The 11,729-nt window shown below is 44.6% G+C and overlaps 1 pseudogene across 1 annotated transcript in view; it reads right to left on the reverse strand.

Annotated features, from left to right (window-relative positions):
- Positions 1 to 9,066, reverse strand: part of LOC148517817 (RING finger protein 112-like) — a 199,526-nt pseudogene extending 190,460 nt beyond the window's left edge. The window contains exons 1-2 of the transcript XR_015879254.1: positions 8,779 to 9,066; positions 7,488 to 7,682 (exon numbers count right to left, since the gene is read on the reverse strand). The product of XR_015879254.1 is annotated as an RING finger protein 112-like (transcript). The remainder of the gene's footprint in view (positions 1 to 7,487; positions 7,683 to 8,778) is intronic.
- Positions 9,067 to 11,729: the final 2,663 nt, after the last annotated feature.

Below are 11,729 nucleotides of genomic sequence, written 5' to 3' on the forward strand. Positions count from 1 at the left end.
TTTTTCATCTGTCAGCACCGCAGCTTCCATGCTGCATATAGACTTGCACTTCTTCAGTACTAGTCGGTGTGGGCATCGCCGTTAACATTACATCTACTGCTACTACCTCTCTGTGTACTCTGCTGTACATCAGTGCCTCTGGGACAGTGCATGCCAGTTACCTATACTGTATTTACTCTGTGTTTGGTGGTTGTCCAGGTTATCAGGCTATACTATTGTGCTGACCCTGTATTGGTTTCCCTGCACTGTGTGCTATTGTCGTGGGCTGGTAGGAGAAGGGTGCTGGTTCCAGGGATAGGTACAATGTGCAGTATATGGGCTGTACACCAAGGTGTCCAGTAAGCTGTATTACTTATCCAGACTCTCAGTTTCTGAGTTCCTCACTGGTTCCAGTTCCAGGTCTTCAGAGCCGGCCCTAGCCAATTTGGTGCCCTAGGCAAAATTTTGACTGGTGCCCCCTAGCATATAATCCCACCATCAATTTTAGGGGCCTATTCATCAACACTAAAGTAACGGTTTTAAGGAAATTTTTCCTTAATTACTGTTTTTTAGTATTCATTAACACACTTAATGCAGGAGATATCACTGATATCTCCTGGTTTAGTGCTTCTGCATTAATTTCCACACTCCCAATACATTAGTACATTAGTTTGGGGATGTAGAAATTAAGCTATTCATCAAATTCCGAAAATTATGTATTTTCGGAATTTGATGGTGTTACACTACGCCCAGTTTAGATGGCGCACAGCCCCTGTAATGCTGTAGCTGTGGTATATACTTACCTGGTTTCAGTTGGGCAGGTCTTCATCCGGCACCTTTCATCGCGCTGTCCTCCGGCTACTTAGGGTGTTCTCCCTGCTGCTGCTGCCAGGCAGTGTCTCCCCTCTGTGTGTTCCCCAATGACACATGTATGTGCTTTTTCGATTAACTGTTTATTTACTATAAAAGTTAAATAAAGAAGTACTTACAAGTGCCACCGGGGAACACACGGACACTGCCTGGCAGCAGCATGCAGCAGCGGGCAGAAAATAGAAAAGTATATTGGAAAAAAAAGCCCTCTGCCCAGATCCTGCCAGCAGCATCTATCCCTTGTGGCACAACTTTAAACTGCTCCTGTTACACAGCACAGAGCCGCGGCCGGCGTGGAGATGCTGTGTCTTCACCGGCTGCAGACACACACATATATATCTATATACACATATATATATAGATCAAGAAGACAACCGCACACACTGCATAATAACTAAATGTTGCCAAGTGCTGTAAACCCATAAAAAATTGATATGAAAAAAATCCGGCTTCCAAGGAAACAGAAAGAAGAACCAGCACACTGTTATAATGCAATAGAAAAGTCAGTTCATAAAGCAAAGAGTACAGCCATATTCAATTATAAAAACCACAGTGCACATCACACTGTAATGCATATATGAACGTCAGCAAAGACAAAAAGTGCAAAATAGTGCATTATGGCTGAGCAGCCAGTACTTATCAATGAGATGGCTTGTGACAAAAATGCGGTGTGGTGTGGCTGGCCCGACGGCCGTTTCGGTGTCAATACACCTTCATCATTCCCCCCGCCTTTGAATTACTTACCTGACAAAGCTCCGGTGGACTCTTGTGGCTGGATCCTCTCTGCTGAAACACCTGTCCCATGCAGTCACCGATGCACGCGGCTACACTGCAAAACCTCCTGCTGCTGCTGCTCCCGTGCAGACTCCAGGAGGCTGATTTGCCTAATCTGGCCCTTCTATGCAGAAGCTCATTCTGACTAAGGGCCGAGTGGCTGCGCTGGGAGAGAGAGCGGGTAACTGCGCCAGTTCCGAGATAGGAGGGAGCAGCGGCTAGCGGCAGGTGGCGGCGGCGAGGGGGGACACGGGACAGACAGGCAGAGCTTAGCCCTGGAATGCCCCTAGCAGTCTGAATTGCCCCTAGGCATTTGCTTATAATGCCTATGCCTAGGGCCGGCTCTGCAGGTCTTGCATCAGAGCCGTACCAGAGTTACAGCTTCCACAAGCTGTACTATGACTACGTAAGCCTGGCCTGAGTTCTGAGTTCCTATCTTCCAGAGGTCATCCTGATTCCTTGGGTATATTCCTTTCTCCTGAAGAAGCCGCTGACTTTTTGATAAAGGCAGAGAACCATGTAGAGACACTTTGCGAGAGGACTGATCAGACAACACTGACACTAATCCCCCGGCTCACATCCCATGTGAACCACGAGTCAGGAGAGACAGAGATGGTGAGACACATAACTGGCAAAAGCCTACTTTCTGTCCATCAATCTATTCAGACAGTGCAACACGACGCACAAAGTCTGCACTAAGGGCCTGATTCAGAGCTGCTCATAAGCGGCCGCTCGTTCGCTCCGAGCGATGTTTGCAGAACTGCGCATGCATACGGATTGTTATACGCAGGCGCGAACCAGTCAGTGCAGTCTAAATTCATGTGCTCGCAAAATAGCGAATGCCTGATAATTTGAGTGACAGAAGTTGGCGTATGTGGATGGTAACAGGGGAAGGTGCTTGAAAACGGGGAGTGGAGATCCAAACGCAGGCACGCTTAAAGGTCAAACGGGCGTTTTATGGGTGTGCATAATAATTAAAACACCAGCGTCATTGACCACATCACTGGGTTATTTTATAGCCTGAACTGCTCGCAAAATTGTGGTAGCAAAAACCAGACCACAAGCACTGCGAGCAGTTCAGCCGCCTTTCGATGTACTCGATTAATCAAATAAATAGCGGACATGACGTAGGATGCGAGCGGCCAGGGGGTGTATTTTTTCAAAAAACGACCGCAAGTTTTGTTCGCTCGTTCAGACCTAGAGGCGTGAACAGACCGCAAAGAGCGAACGGTTGATTTGAATAGCCAGCCCTATTTTCTGGACGAGAGAGCGCTAATTGCGAGCGGCTCTGAATCAGGCCCTAAGAACAGACAAACAACTGTAATACACCGTCTGCACTAGGAAGTATAAATAACATAGAGACGCTACATATGAAGCTAAATCCTATGCCGGTGACCCATATAACTACCTATAAGCTACTCAATTAAGTACCTGCATATGCATATAAGGATACTATCTCCGGTGAGCGATTGACATTTATACATTTATGAGAGCAAATTATGCCTCTATATGCCAAGTGATTGAAAATAAATGTCTTCAAGTTAACATGTTGCAATTCGAAACAAAGTACCAATTAGATTTGATAAGCTATAAGCACACTGTTTTTTATTTGGTACAGTGCAAGTTAAATTTTTGTTGATAGTTTAGAAATGGTAGAGGTCAGATGCCGATAATTATGGGTTAGCCTATTAGCTGCCCCGGGAGGTGGGGTTTAGCAGTAGTATGTTAGGGCTGGAGGAGGAGTCAACTTCCTCTTTCCAGTTTGTGCTCCCGGACTGTTAAGTACCCTGTATCGTATTACCTGTCTAATATTGCTCTGCATTGTTATATTCAGTCATTCTCTTTTACCTTCCTTCATATTCCCAGCCTCATCTCCCAGCTTTCTCACCTGTCCTCCTATTCTTTCTGCCACCCTTCATTACTCTTCTCTTTCTCCCTATATAAGGCCCTTACTGCCCTTGTCACACCCAATTCCCTCCAATGATGCCCCATCCCAGGTGCAACGCTCCCCCTCCCCACCATCTTGTGGAAGTGGCCAGGCCTTTGGCAGTCACCGCTGCCTCTCCCACAGCCCGGGGAGCGCGCCTGTCTGCCGCGCACTCCAGTCACCACCTCCTGCCTTCCGCCGCGGCTGCTGGTTGTTCGACCCCACAAGTGCCCTCTCCCTCCAGCCTCCAGGCATGGCTGTCAAGGGGCTCGGCAGGCGTTGCTGGCACTACTCGCCCAACCAGCTCCCCGGCTCCAAGTGGGGCCTGGTGCCGGGACACACCGGCTGCTAGTCCTGCCCCCTCCATAGTGGCCATCATTTTAGATGCTGGGGAGGCCCTGTCCTCCCCAGAATCCCCCCTCTCTATCCCAGGGACTGGAGGCATGGGGATTTCTCTGGCCGCTAGTCTTCTGGCATCTCCTATAAGCCAGAAAAGGCCAGTGCACCGTGCACAACCCCCTACTGTATTCACTATCCATAGGCCACAGTGGCAGCAAGATAGAGCAACCCCTTATGGGGGCTCATGGCCAAGAATAATGGCACCGATGTTGACCCCTCAACCTGCTGCGGCTAGTGCACATGCAGGTTTGGGCTTATGGCCCTGGCCCCGCTCCTACACCTGCAATGTGCTTTGCCCTTTATTTTAACCAATGCTTATATCAGCAGCCATTCAGCAATTCATTCCCAGGGCCGAGCCACCAATTTTACACCACTTCATTTACCTGGACATTTCACCCAACAATATGTGGCCACCATAGTCATTTTCCCCCGTGCCCCAACAGGCCCATAATTTTCCCGTGCAGTGTTCGGGATGGCAGTCAGTGAGCCAACACCCCCTTCACAAAGCCCATCCCTGCCACCAACTCCTGTGCAGACAGCACCAGCTCAGCCCCATTTGAGTGGTGTTCGAAATAATAAAACAATGGGTGACTTAAAATATACGAATTCTTGAACAAGCTTGAGACGATATAAGCACACTGTTTTTTATTTGGTACAGAACTAGTTAGAGCTGGTTCTTGTTGATAGTTTATAATTAGTAGAGATCAGTTGCCAATTATTATCAGTTAGCCTATTAGCTGCCCCGTCGAGGAGAGGTTTAGCAGTAGTATGTTAGGGCTGGAGGGGGAGTCAACTTCCTCTTTCCAGTTTGTGATCTTACCCACCCACCTGGCATTTTCAGAAATTGGTTTGTACCAATATGTATTCGTTGTAAGAAATTGGATGGAACCAATATTTATTTGTTATGAGAAATTGGTTTGTACCAATATGTATTCGTTGGAATATATTATGTTCTTTTTCCAGCAGGTGAGGCACAGCAGGCAGAAAGCAGTGCTCCTTGGTGGCTCAATTTAGCATAGCAGAGCTTGGCTAGCATTCCCCCTTCAAGAGTGGCAAGTCGGTTACTACTTTATGGGGGAACTAGGTCCTCGTCCTAGGGAGGGGCCAGCACTAAGCTAATTAAGGGGAGGTGGTACTACCCAGGATGGCTTGCGCACAGGGTGGAAAACTCCACCCCATTTTGGTAAAGCGCACAATTATTATGAGCTGTAGACCGAGGTAGCACTGCTTTTTCACCACCAGGACTAATTAATTCAATTCTAATCCAATCTAAATAAATTTGGCTCTGACCTCTTTTTTCCAATTCTATACATTTGTCTGTTTCTTATTTATTAGTTAAGTTAAGCTTAAGAGTGGTGTTCGAAATAATAAAACTATGGGTGACTTATGTATTTCAACACTAACAGTTGGGACTTACCAGTCCCAATTGGGACTATAGACATTTGTTTTTCCTCTGATCCCAAGATTCCTGGGAGGTCCACGGTCCTAGTTTTATTCATTTATTGTACTGTATTCTCTGATGTTTATTTTGTATGCTATGTTATCATATTTTACATTTTTATTTTAGTAAATTTCACTAATCTGATAGCGCCTTAGACTACTTTTTTAGTGTGTCTATTCCTGGTCCTTGTTGGCCTTCACAGGTCACTACATGAGGGGTTGCCCAGTAGTCCTGGTCTGTTCACTGTGGTTCCAGTCCAGTATCCTTGCATATCACAAATAGAGATGAAGCTCCAAACTTCCGGTATCTGAGGCTATCCGAGCAACATGTCAGATCTCTCTCTATGCCTTGGATAACTATCTGAGTCAAAACCTTGTGATGCCACTGTCAGAACTCACAATTTTGGCTCTGGTGCCAATTTCAATACTCCCATTGAAATAAATAGTCTGACCACTTATAGGCTGAGATAGCCATTTGTCATGGCTTTCAGTCAATCAGCACTTCCCTATAGACTTCAATGGGGAAGAAGCACGCAATATGGTGGACCCCCACTGCACTGAGGACACAGCTGCCCACACTGTTGGCACCCATGCACTGCTGGCACCCCCAGACTGCCAACACCCCAGCACCCGTACACTGAGAACACTACCAGCACTCCTGTACTGCCGACACCGCCAGCACTCCTGCACTGAGGACACCGCCACCTCCCCTGCATTTCTGGCATTCTAGCATTGAGAACACTGCCAGCACTCCTGCACTGCCGACACCACCGGCACCCCTACACTGAGGACAATGCTGGCACCCTTTGACAAAGTAAGTGCACCAATGGAATATTCAACATGCACTGTTTATGACCTGCACTGTAACCCGCACTGTACCCAAACCAAACTGCATCCCACCCACACTGTATCCTGCACTGTATGCGACCTGGACCATATCCAACCCACACTGTTTCAAGCACTGTATGTAACCAGCACTATATCAGACCCTCAGGTACAGAAGGCTCTTTTTATGGTTGCAGAGATTTTGGGGAACTGCTCAACAAAAAGGCTGAGTGATCGGGACTTTACATGGGCGCAAACTGCCAGTCATCAGTGGCCCAGGGCCCTAAGGTGGGCGGTACAGACTGGGCACTGAGAATAAGCATGTGCTGGGTGTAGGGGCATCCACATCTGCTGTTGCTACTTTACACATTGTTTAGGGGATTTTTTTCAATGCTGTTTGTTAACTATGACTACTTTAGAGCAATGATATTCCACACACTATTCTAGTAAATTTCTATGTTACATTGTTTTCTATTGAATGTGCTTTTGAGTTGGTTTGATTGGTTATTGCTAATACATTACTAATTTGCAAAACATTCTAAAACAGAAATAACTGCCATGTACAGTATTTGTGCCACTGCTCTGTTGCTTAGTTTAGCCAGCCAGTCTTTGGCCTATGTTGGTTAACAATATTGTGAGCTGTGAGGTGGTCTAAATTGAGTGGACATGACTGGCAATTAATAATACTGAGGTTACTAATACTCTAGGAACAAAAAAAGGCACAAATTATGTGATTGTAGCTTTTTTTGTACATTTTTGGAAAAAATCCAAAACCATACAACCAAAACCAGCAAAAATGGTCCAATGTACCTAAGCTCCTGTTCATACCCATGAGCCAAAGTTTCATCAAGCCACCTCGTTTCTTATGCACATCAGTCATATCTAGGGTTCCTGAGCCGGATCTACAGAATACTCAGACCGTGACAGCTCTGAGTTTGGTCTAACCTGGACTGTTTGAAATGCAGTGGACTACACATTTGAGAAGCAGGTAATAACTATAATGTAATATTATATGGGACTAGGTTATTCATCTACTGTTGAAAATTGCCAGTAATTGGAGTTTCCAGTTGAATACATTTATGAAGGCACACATTAGAAGCTTGAATTAGATTGGCTCTGAATATGTGTCATTTATAAATCTTACATTCCCATATTTTGTTTTAGACAGCTGCTGTATATATAAATGTAACCTCTCATACCTCTCATACAAAGCAAATGCAGGGATTTCCTTTCAGATCTATTTTTTAATATCCAGTCGGTATCTAATCCTCACCTGGTTGTGAAGGGCTCTCAGAATATAATTCATCAGAGTGGATTTTCCCCACCTCTTCTCCCCGATCACACAGATGAGGCACAGGGGGTAACCTGAAATCTTTCCATCCAGGAAATATCTCTGTACGGCAAATTCATCCAACTGCAGCCGGTTCTTTGGATCAATGGAAACCAGCTGAACAGCAGACGCAGGAGCCTGATAATAAAAGACAAATAAAACATAAGCCGCTTAAGTATGATGGCTTCCGTGTGTTTGCATAATTTATTAGCCACCTATAGATTCCTTCATCATTACCTCTTAATACCCAATAAAATAAAGACACTACACACCATAGCTGGCAGGAAGAAGGTCCAAATTTTATTTATCACTTCCATAAAGTTGGTGGCCTAGGATAGCAATTGCAAACTGTACTACTCAAAATTTGGACAACCAAGAGGGTAATCCTACCCACGGATTGGGTTCTTCCAATCCCATTGATCGTGAAGTCAGCCAAAACTCCTCCCTCGCTACACAGTGTAAAGTCCGTATCTAGACTCATGCACCGCTTTGTTTTGGGAGGAGCCTTCACGATCTTCAATATCAATGGGCCATGACAATGACCGCAGCACTGCTGCATACACTGGCATAGGTGTCACACATCGACGTAGGTGCCCGATGCACGATGCTTGTTGCTAGGCAGACAAGCCAAATCACTTGCAAAATCACTACACGGCCCCCAGAGGACATATCATCCTCGCACCACATGATTATCATTGTAACTTTATTATGATTTAGTTTGCAATTGCATTTCCCATACCACCAACTGCCAAAATCACAGACTTATTGTGTTAGTAGGGGAGGGAGGGAGGGAGGTAAAGATTTCTTGTAAAAGAGGATGCTTGATCTTTGCATCAGCCTTTTGTCCTTCCAAGTCGCCCCCCTTCCATGCCCCTTGGACCTCCCTTGTCTCGAAATTCCACCTTTAACCCTGTGTTTTCCTGCAGTCACTGTCCCCTGACACACTAATCATTACTTCCTTTCATGTGCACTACAGATAGCCGAACAACTCTTACACACTATCCCCACAATCCTACAGCGCTTATCTGCATCGGGATCATTTGCAGATCCCTGCTTATGTATTCCCTGGTTTAGTATTTTCTGTGTATGGAGTTGCCTACTGTAGAGAAATCTGTTCATTACCTTCTTTATCCCATCTCTACCAGCAAAATAACAAACAGTGCTTATTTCAAATAATTTATTTAACTGAATATATCTCTATATTTTATTACATATCTACCTCATTCTCTAATACCATATTTTCCTGTTTGGCCTGTTCTTCTATGCCAAGCTGGAATTTTGTAACCAGATGTTGGAGCCTATAGGCCGGTATGAGCAGGTCTTTGGGACAGATCTTCCGGCACTCTGGACAGCTGTATCCTTGTGGCTGTAATGTGGCCCAGTAGAAGGCGATGCAGGCTCTGCAGAAGGTGTGTCCACAGGTGATAGAGACTGGGTCGGTGAGCTCCTGAAGACACACAGAACATGTAATATCCTCCTCTAGCTTGGAGAAATGAGAAGCCCCTTCCATGACAACCCTAATGCAGATATATTCAGGAATATGTGTAATTATACAAGTGAAGCTGCTCAAATTAGAAGAACACACTCCTAACATTAATAGAGGATCACAAACATACACTGTGTGCCTATAAAGTTTGTAAAGTCTACAGAATTATCATAATTTCTGCATAAATGTCATTTTTAGATCTATATTAAAGTCATAAATATAAACAATAAAACAAATAACGCACAAACCTATATTCTGTTTCATTCATTTATAGATCAAAATGAATAATGTATTTGGCAGAGAATGTTTTGAACCTCTAGGATTATCAGGTCAGGAGTGATAATCGGACGAGTTTGGGGGAACCTGTCCTATTTATAAAACACAAACTTGAGTCTTCTTATAAAAATGCACATGATTAAGTACTCACTATAATGAAATTATTACCATATTTATCCATATTACTAATCCATTTTTCCATTAATGTCTTTAGTGCATATACTTATTTTGCATGACACAAATATATTACGCAATAAAAGTAGCTCTCTGTGCTCTATCCCTTTATGTGTTGCTTTAATAATGGAAATGCAAATAAAAAGGGTGATTGATCACTTTAATATTGTAATATACTGTAAATGCTAAAACTCTAATTCAAAACAGTGTTCAGTCAAGTATTATACAGTATGTTCTCATGCAATAATGTCTATACAATGTATTTCTTGAAATACTAAACCCAAGAGGCCTCAACACTGACAACAAGCCATTAGATCAATTAGCTGCAACTAAACAGCCAGTTTCTAATCAAGTGAATTAATTTGTATTATTACCATAACCACATACATACATGGGGGAGTAAATAGAGATAGAATGTTAACCAATTAGTGCATTAATCACAAAACACCAGACTACAACAATGAATAATGGGCCATATAGAGGGAAATTAACATTAGATTACATAGATGAACAATATGAATCAATACAGTACTCCTAGGACAAGTATTGCAATTTAAACACAGATCATATATACATAACTTGATTATGACTCTATACAGGAATCAAATATAAATGAAAACAACCATTGATCAGAACCACATCTAATATACATCCAAGTACAGACCATACTAACATATTGTATTAGATATTATTAGACATATATCTTAATAAATACATTGCAACATTGAACACCAATGCTGCGACGTAGAAAACCAATGCCATCAGTATAAGAATAACACATAATGGGCCATTAATGAATATCAACACTGCAACCTATAAGATGGAGACTTAGAGTACACAACAATATCTGTATATTATGCCACATCACAAGATGGTGATTTAAACCCCCATTATGCCAGTAAATGGACAGACAATACAACACAGGCATCATCAAGCCTATGAATTAACACCATCATTATGATTGACAACCCTCTAAAGAAATTGGAACAGTTCCTGGACTATCCAATAGAAACCACGACACTGGAGTCAGGGATTATTTCATGGTAACCAGAACATGAATCATCTTTGACATATTCCCAGAGAAAGGCCTAAGGACCAAAACACATTGGGACACAATCCCACACTTACACTAAACCACATTGAGTCATCAATCGCTGGTAAGCGGCAAAGCACTAACAGCCAGCACCCGATGTCACATGATCGTTACCTGAAAGTTAGGCGGGCCGACCAGGCACAAGAGCTTAGGCTGGAGGATAGGGACCCACACCAGGCCCCTCGCAAGGGACCATGGTGAGTAACGTCACCCAGAGCCAGGCACCTCCACTGGCAGATGCTCCACAGCTAATCGGTGGAAGGCGAACTGGAGGGTGTGAGGTTCTGGTTTTGTTGTGGACCCAGGGTGGTGATAGGAGCAGACACGGAAGCAGATTTAAATGAAAAAGTGGAGTTTTTAATAAGTGACCTGGTAAACATGGGAATGGCAAAATAAATAGTCCAGGTATAGCACTAAAGTGCACTTGATAACTGTACTGGAGTAAATGGGAGAATGTCCAGATAGTGACAGGCAGGAACAGTCCAGTTTGCAGGTATGGTGAGCTGAAAACAAATGCAGGCAGAGGTGATGTAGTCCAGCTGGGTGTAAGTGGAGGCAAGGTGCAGGGATACAGCAGGTTCAGGTACTCAGGCAGGGGAAAGGTAAATGGAGGGTGCAGGGTAAGTCCTGCAGGTTGGAGCAGGCGAGATAAAAGGCTAGGTAGTGTTTCCAAGGAGGCAGGTAAGGCACAGGTACTCTCTCTCAGCTGTAGCTGAGAAACACATTGCACTGGCAAGGAAGGAAGGCTCTGGACCTTCATAAGTACCAAGTGCCACGCTATGACTGGCTGGAGAGAGCACATGATCCACCAGGATTGGACAACTGAATCACATGGCTGGAGGCAAGATGGCAGCACCCATGCCGAGTGGAACGGAAACACCGCCAGGCCTCACCAGCCCCTAGTGGCAATGTGCCTGCACAGAACCACGCGCAGCCAATGCCCCTTGCCAAACACCAATGCCACTGCCAGACACCCCCGCCACAGTGACCTCACAGGTATTACCCGTTGACCACCATGACGAGAAACCCTGGCCGTGATAGTACCTTCCCCCTTATGGGTGGCCTCTGGACACTCACCAGGTTTCTCTGGATGGGCAGCATGGAACCTTTTGATGAGTGCAGGAGCATGGATATCTCAGGCATTGGTCAAACAATG

This window comes from Taudactylus pleione, unplaced genomic scaffold (genome assembly GCF_031769625.1).
Source record: "Taudactylus pleione unplaced genomic scaffold, aTauple2 ptg000209l, whole genome shotgun sequence".
Lineage (NCBI taxonomy): Eukaryota > Metazoa > Chordata > Amphibia > Anura > Myobatrachidae > Taudactylus > Taudactylus pleione.